General features: G+C 53.3%; 1 long non-coding RNA gene across 1 annotated transcript; it reads left to right on the top strand.

The window, feature by feature from the left end:
• The first annotated feature begins 6,960 nt into the window (after window positions 1-6,960).
• Window positions 6,961-8,161, top strand: LOC135291634 (uncharacterized). The gene is made up of 2 exons (XR_010354398.1): window positions 6,961-7,145; window positions 7,754-8,161. It is a non-coding gene; the product is annotated as an uncharacterized LOC135291634 (long non-coding RNA).
• The last annotated feature ends 249 nt before the right edge of the window (window positions 8,162-8,410 follow it).

Genomic DNA, 8,410 nt, shown 5'->3' with positions numbered 1-8,410 from the left:
CTTCCAGAGGGAGAACCCAGCACCACCTTGTAACGCGTGTCCTGGGGGGATTTTCCTCCGGCATTCTGGGTCTTTGTCCCAGCAGGGGGACGGTGAGGTCTGGCAGTTTGATATCTAGAACTCACTGGCTTTTTGCTTGCTTTTCAGCCATTCCACTTCTTAATAAACTGTTGCAATTTTTTTCCACTTTCATCTATTAGTATTCATTTCCTGTTACTGGAAGGGGATTGTTGGAACACTTTAGAGGAGATGACTCATTGCAGAGTGTCCTGTATTAAGTTCTCCCAAACTGTGTGAGACCCATGGCTTCACACAGGAGCAGCCCCAAGGCTGCTGAGGGGAAGGCACAGAGGAAGACAAACCCAGTATTTCTGAGGGGAATTCTTTGACACCAAACCAACCTGAGTCGTCCAACAGCTGACCTGACATTTTGAGACATGGGCCAAAGGGGAAAGCTTGCAGTGTGTTTGGTCCAGGCCGGGCCATGCTCAAGGCAAAGGTGTGTCAGTGCACTTGGCTCCTTCTTTCCTCATTGTGTCCAGCACACACAGGAGCCCAGAGCTCCTGCAGAAACCATCACAGCACTCAGTGGGAGCAACTTGTGTCCAGTGCTCACACAGAGCCGTGTCCAACACTGCACCTCATTGGAATGAGGAACTGTTCCAGCTCTTTTAGGAGCTAAATTTGGCCTTCAGATCAGCTCCTTCCCAACTCTTGATTTGCTGCCCTGGCTGAGCTGCTGCTTGTGGCAACACTTGTTGCACAGCTGACAGCCCTGCTCTGCTGGCCAGCAGCCACTGCAGGAGCTTGTGCCAGTGACATCGAACCTTTCAGATCTTCCTCAGGAAAGCTCAGGGCAGAACTTGTCAAAAGAGCATTGCCTGGGCCATGCCTTTGACATTAAATCTCTCCTCTGTGCTTGGTGCCACACACAGTAAATATCTGAGGAAGCAAGTTTTCTGCTCCAGAAATTTCTTAAATCAATCAGTTAAACTGTAACAGAACACAATCTGGGATGTGTAATCTCACTTTAATTCATTGTGCAGAAAGCTTCAGAGAGCTGTGTGACCTAAATGACCTTGCCACCAAGAACTCAGAAAAGTGGGAGAGATGGAATCAGCAGCACAAGGATCTGCATTGTGATTCTCCCACAGGCCTGAGGACACAGCCCACTTCCACTGGGCCATGCCTTTTTACCCTACATCAAAACCTCGTGCTTCAGATTGTGGTGGCGAATGGCCCCGGCCTTGTCCGGCCACACGGTGACCTGAGAAACGCTTGTCAGGCCTGGCCTTGCTGAACAGCCCCTGGGCCCAGTTCCTCTTGAGCTTCCCAGAGACACCGATCGCTGCCAGGCACTTGTGCTGTCTGACGAGCTCCTGGGGTGTCCTGTGAGCTGCCTTGGAAACCGCTTTTCCTGCCTCAAAGGCATGACATCCTCCTTCTCCCACTCTCAGAGCCAGGCTGCTGACCCACGGTGCGGCCACGATGAAGCGTTGATGGCTGAGGCCCCTCGCCTGTGGCCCATGAACAGCACTCCCAAAGGAGGCCCTTGGGGCTCTCCTGGAGCCCAGAGGTGCCAGCAGCAACCTCCCTCTGAGTGGGGCCTTGCAGAGCCAGCGCGCTCTCAAGCTTGCTGCACTGGCAGCATGACTGAGCAGCCACGGATCCTGGGCCAAGAGCCCCACTCCTGGAGGCTCCAGTTTAACCACTGCTCAGCTCCAGTGCTGTTAAGCTTTTAGGCCGTATTCCTTTTGATCCTTGTCCTTTCTGTCCCTTTCTCAAATGCACCTAAACACACACACACACACAGACATAATTCTCAGAATGTTTCTCATTTGATTGACTGAATTTTGTTTCTTGCTTTTTTCCCCCATGTTGTTCCTTAACCAAGTAGTAAGTAATAATGTCAATGTTGCCAATGAATTTTCTTGAGCTACTGCTTAATATTCAATCTGGTTTTTACTGAACCTTGCCTGGGAATTTTTAAGCAATCTCAGACACTTGTTCATACCAAGCCTTGGGAGCATGAGGTGCAGGATTGACACTGGAAAGCAAGAGAGTCATTCAAGAGGGATGAGTTTAACTGTCCATTTTATTAGGCTTCTATTTATTTCACTCTAAGAAGCCAAGCCAAGCTTTTCTTAGAGGCAGAATGTGTGTGGGAGGCACTACAATATTATCCCATAGCTCTGGGCTGAATGGCACCCAGACTTGGGCTGCACGAGCTGGGGAAAAAATGTTCCTGCCCTTGAACTTCCTTCCTATCCTCTCAACAACTGAAAACAAAATTATAAATCAATAAACTAAAATTACAATGAAATCAATTATAATAAAAATGAAATATTTTTTCTTACGTTACTCCAACGATCCAAGCAAAACAACAATAACTATTACTATAATATTACCAATAAATATAAACAAATTATATACTAAGAAATACCTTCTGAAAGCTTTATCGTAGTAACTAATATACTTTAGACTAAAAATATCTAAAAAAACTAACATACAATCTAACACACCTTAGTAAAACAATTCATATTACAAACATACTAAACACAAAACCAAGCACCACTAGAATTTCTCCTACATCTTAACCAAACAATTAAACTTTAATAACATCCTTAAGTACTCTAAAACAATTCCAATTATTTTTTAAAATTTAATTGTAGGTGTGTGCTTTTATTTGGATATTGGGTTTTGGATTGTTTGGGTTAGATGATTTAAAAAATGGAATTTTTATAGCAAATTAATCAGCTGAGAAGGCGGCACTCTGCAAACAGAACTGACTGAAAAGGAATGGGACAGAAATCAGTAACTCTGAAAGTTTTATTTGCTGTCAAATACATCCCACCCAGCCAGCCCCACACAATCCCCATCCCACCACTCCCAACTGGGATCCCACTGCTCCCAATCCCTTTCCAACCCCATCTCACTCTGGTGGTTGTGGAATTGAGTGAGTTTAGCCTGGGATTGAGTTTTTTTGAGGAGGGAACAAGCAATTTGAGGAGGGATTGAGCCTTTAGGGGTTAAAATTTAGTTGTTTTCAGTGGGATTTGAGTGGTTTTGAGGTGACAGATCCATCCCTCTTGGCTTTTGGAGAGCAAAGAGAGGAAGAAGAGAAAAAAATTAAAGCCAAACCAAAAGGAAAAGCAGGCAGGTGTGTTCCCAAAAGGGATCACAGGGAATGTGGGTCACCAGGGCTGTGCCCAGCGTGGGTCCTGCAGTGGGGGATGGAGCTGGAGCAGCGCACAAAGCTCTTCCCGCACTCGGGGAACTCACAGGGCTTCCCTCACCGGTGCCTCCGTTGGTGTCGGGTCAAGTGGGAGTTGCATGAGAAGCTCTTCCCACACTGGGGACACTCGTAGGGCCTCTCCCCAGGGTGGATGCGCCGGTGCCTGACAAGGTGGGAGTTGTGCCTGAATCCCTTCCCGCAGTCGGGGCAGCAGAAGGGCCTCTCCTCTGTGTGACTCTGATAGTGCCGGAAAAGATGGAAGCGGATCCGAAACCCCTTCCCACACTTGGAACACACAGAGGGCCTCTCCCCAGAGTGGATCTTTTGGTGCATGATCAGGCTGGAATGCTGGCTGAAGCTTTTCCCACACTCCCCACACTCATAGGGCCGTTCCCCAGTGTGGGTCCTCCGGTGGCTGATCAGGTGGGAGCTCTGCCTGAAGCTTTTCCCACATTGCTCACACTCGTGGGGCCTCTCCCCAGTGTGGATGAGCCGGTGCCTGATGAGGGTGGAGTTGTGCCTGAAGCCCTGCCCGCAGTCGGGGCAGCGGAAGGGCCTCTCCTCTGTGCGTGCGCTGGTGCACGAGGAGATGGGAGCTGGTCTGAAACCTCTTCCTGCACTGATCATACTCGTAGGGCCTCTCCTCAGTGTGGCTCCTCCGGTGCACGATCAGGTGGGAGCTCCACCTGAAGCTCTTCCCACACTCCTCGCACTTGTGGGGCTTCTCCCCATCAGGAACCTCCTCATGGACCACCAGCTCCGAGCTCTGGCTCCATCTCCGGCCGCCTTCCCGGCCCAGGCTGGCTCTTTCCCCCTCAGATCCCCGTGATCTGCGTTTGCAGCCCCTCCTCGTGCGGCATCTCCAGGGCTTTTCCTCCCCGTTGGGTTCCTGCGCCATGGAGCCGCTCAAAACGGCCTCTGCCACGAGGTTCTGCCGCGGGGATTTGTCCTCCCTGCTCTCCATCCTCAGCTCCTGCTCTGGGGGAGGAAGGACAAGGACAGGATGGCATTTGCCTCCGGGCCACAGGCAAGGGCAAGGAGATGCCCCCAGGCTGTCCTGCAGCCGGGGCAGTGCTGGGCTGGGAGATGGAGCAGTAGAGAGGGGGAAAGGGGCACTGACTTCCTCCTCACCTGCCTGAGTGTCCAGGGACATATTCCTCTCTCTCACTGCCTCACAAGAAGTGGCAATGGGAAATCCTGGTTTGGGGAAAACAAGGGATGAGCACGTTGACTTTGAAAGTCTTTCCACCCAAGTCCCTCTCTACAAGTTACCGGGCATCTGGGCTCCAGAAAAACCTCCCAAACACCAAGATTCAGCCTTGAAAAAGCCTCCCAGGAATTCCCCGGCCCTGCTCCCTCCTCTCTGCTCTTTGGGAGTTCCCCCTGTCCCAGCTGCTGGGGTCACGCTTGCATTGCGGGTCCCCCTTCTCCTCGGTGCCCACCCTCCCCAGCCTGCTGGGAGTCCCAGCAATCCCAAAAGCTGCCCCCTCTTCGCTCCCCATTCAGGGGTGCCGGGGCTTTTTGGGCTCCCTTTTGGGCTCCCTTCTCCCCTCATGCTCTGCTCTGGGCTGCAGGGGCTCCAAGGAGTCCCCCCTGCCCCTCTCCAGCCTCTGCAGGCTCCCGCCAATGGCGGCGCTCCCCCCTCTCTGGGCTCCCCACTTTGGGCTCCTGGGGGACACAGGGCTCTGCTCCTCCAGGCTGCCTCTGCCGCCAGCCGCCACCGCCACCCCCCGATGTCCCCCCAAGGGGCTTTTTCTGCCCTGCCTTGGAGTTCTTCATTCTCCAAACATCCCCCCAAAAAATCCCAACCCAGGCACTCCCCAGAATATTTGGGCTGAGCTCCACCTCCCTGGGCACCTCCAGACATCCTATGTGCCTGACCCTGGGACAACCTGGAACACCTTGGACCCCCATTCCAGCCTTTCCCTGCCCCCAGCCCCACCCTTCTGCAAAACCAGACACGCCCTGAACTCCCCCTTCCTGAACATCCTGGGTGTCCCTATGCCATGTCCCACCTTTTTTGGGAAACCCTGGACTCCCCTTTCCTGGGCTCCAGGCCCCCTGGAACTCCCTTCTGCCTCTCCATGTCCCTGCCCCCCATTTCCGTGACCCTGAGCCCCTCCTGCAACCCATTCCTGAGACCCGAGACCCCCTTTTACCTCATTGCCCAGAACTGAGACCCCCCTGCACCCCCTTATCTGGCACCAACTCAACTTTCCCCGGCCCCCGCCTCTCCCATCACCCAGCCCCACCCTTCTCCCTGACCTGGGATCCCTGGGCCCCCATTCCTGCATTTTCCAGCCCCCAGACCCTCCTTTTTTCACTCCCAGGACATCCTGGTACACCCTTTCCTGGGCACACCCCATCCCAGCTCTCCCAGTCTCTTCACCCCCTTTCCTTGACTCTGAGCCCCTGAACCTCCTTCCCAGCTCGGCCAGCCCTTCAAGTCCCCCTTTCCTTGGCCTCTTGACCCCCCTGGATCCCCAGTCTCTCACGTTTAGCCCCCCAGCTGCCCCGATCTCGCTTTTCCCCCCAGTTCTGCACTCCCTGCAGTACCTGGCAGTGGCGCTGTCGCAGCCCGGCCCTGTCGCCGCGTCCTCTCAGTGCCCGTTCGGGCCCTGCCCGCCCAGCCCGACACGGTCGACTGCGGGGGACATTCCCCTGTGCCCGGGCTACAGGAGAGCGGCCGGGGCTGCCAGCCCTAAACCACAGGAGCAGCTGGCAGACGCTGCTGCAGGAAGAAAGGGCCCACTCTGGGCAGGGGAAAGCCAAGGTTTATTTCAGGGCTCAGGGCAGCTCTGACCCTCAGGGCAACCTGCTGCACACAGCACACACTCAGCCCCTGCACCAGCTTGGAAAAGGGGGGCGCAAACAAGGCAAAGATACATCCAAAAACCAATGGGGGAAACAGGGGGTGTGCAAACCGGGCAGATGGACATGAAGGATCACAAATGAGGAAGCACCTTAAGGGAGGGCCCTAACCTCTGCCCAATCACTCCACGCCCCTGTGGGAAGATTCTGGAAAGAGGGGAAGGGAGGCCGAGGGATTGACAGAGGCCCAGAGAGGAGACTGGGGAATGGCTCTGCAGCCACAGGGAGGATTGACATGGGGGAGGAGGGAAGTCACTTGGGGCAAAGCATTTTCAGGAAAGAAGCGGGGCTACATCAGGGAACCATTGCAAACTGAGAACAAGGAGAATAAAACACAATACAACACGGCCCGGGGTCCCCCAGTCCTTGATTGTGGGGGACGTGGACGGGACCCCTGCGAGCGCTGGGGCAGCGAGCGGGGCCGGATGGAGCCGCAGAGAGCGGGGATGGTGGGGGGAGCTGAGCTGGGATATTGGCATAGCCAGGGCTGGGATATTGGGATAGGCAGGGCTGGGACATTGGGATAGCCAGGGCTGGGATATTGGGATAGCCAGAACTGGGATATTGAGATAGCCAGGGCTGGGACATTGGGATAGCCAGAACTGGGATGTTGGGATGGCCAGGGCTGGGATATTGGGATAGCCAGGGCTGGGCTATTGGGATAGCCAGTGCTGGGATATTGGGATAGCCAGCCCCGGCTCAAGGACAGGAACGGGCCCGTGGCCGACAGTGCCCTGGAGACGGGGCCGGTACAGCCAGAGCAGGGAGGACTGGGGGGAGCCGGGGGCTGGGCTGGGATCTGTGGGAATGGAGTACTCTGAGGGGTTGGGATGGGATCGCTACGAGGGGTGGGATTTCATCTCCTTCCAGCTGGGACCCGGGAGCTTTGCAGTGTCCGACGGTGCCACCTGGATCACCTGGAGGTGCTGGGAATGCAAAGGGATCATGGTGGAGCAGATGAAGCATTATCTGGGACACAGCTGTGTGGAAGAGCTCCCAAAATCCATCAGACATGGTCAGGAGGCTCTGGAGCACAAAGGTGGGTGTGGGAAGAGGAGGGGAGTTCCTGTGGGAATGTGGGATTCAGGAATGAGGGCCTTGGGAATGCAGAAATTGCCATGGAATTTCCATGGCCGGATCTCTCTCATCCCAGCCAGGTGAGAATTCCATGGATGGATCTCCCCCTAACCCATTGCCCTGGGAATTCCATGGGGAAATGATTTGAATGGATGACCAATGCAATGCCAGCAGTGCAATTGGGAAATACAAAGCTGTGTTTCGTGTCAGGTTCCTAGAGGCAACGTGTGTATTTGTGATTGTGTGGAAACTGACCATGGGACAGTTATGAAGACAAATTCTAATAAATAACTGAGGAGGTAAAGCATGGAAGAAGGCCTTTGAACCTATCCTTTGTTCGCAATTACCCTTTGTAAGTCTTCAGTTGATTTAGGATCATTTGAATTAAAGCTTTAAGGATGTTTCTCTTTGACTGGAACTTTCTGCTTGTAGCTAAGCCTTAAAGAGTTTTGCAATAATAACCTTTTGAAGTATAATTTTAGAATATTGCTCGTAGTAAGGATCTTTGAAACCATAGCTTTAGAATATATAAAAAGGAAACGTGCTTATCTCGATACATTAAAAAAACAGTGAAAAGCAGCTTAAGAAAGGAAGATGAACATCTACTCAAGGATTGATGGTTTCGACCAAGAGAAGCTGGACATCACTGTTATGAGATTTGGAATTAAAAGGTGGACCCATCTGGAATCTGGACCTCACCAGCTGGGAGACTTCTTTCTTCTTTCGGAAGCCGGACCCCACCATCTGGGGATACTCCTTTCTGGGATACATCCTGAGAAAAACTAAATCATAATAGTGTATAGAATTGTGACGTAAAAATTGGGAACGGAAACTGCTGAGAAAGCTTATGAGTACCCCTATCAATGCCTGTAAGCCTCAACTATCGGTGTGCAGCTGGAGGGAAAACTTCCCCCCCTGTACCCAGCCTGTATTGCTCATACTTTACCATATGAATTAATAAATTGATTGCTGCTTGAATATTGGCCTAGTCAAGCTTCTCATTTGTAACACAATGAGCCCTCATCCCTGCTGGGATTGCATGGGACATGGATGCCAATGCTGTGCCCAGGCCGGCTCTGCTGTGCCCGTGGCAGCGCCAGGAGAGTGCCCTGTGCCTGCCCTGAGCCCAGCACGAGCCTTTCCTTGGCTGTTGTGTGCCTTGCCCGGGGCAGGAGGGCACTGCCGGAGCGGCTTTGGTGGCCCCGGGCACCCGGCCAGGCTGCAGCC

Source organism: Passer domesticus, assembly GCF_036417665.1.
Source record: "Passer domesticus isolate bPasDom1 chromosome 8 unlocalized genomic scaffold, bPasDom1.hap1 SUPER_8_unloc_1, whole genome shotgun sequence".
Lineage (NCBI taxonomy): Eukaryota > Metazoa > Chordata > Aves > Passeriformes > Passeridae > Passer > Passer domesticus.
Note: the sequence above shows the minus strand (reverse complement) of the source record. Positions and strands in the feature narration are given on the sequence as shown.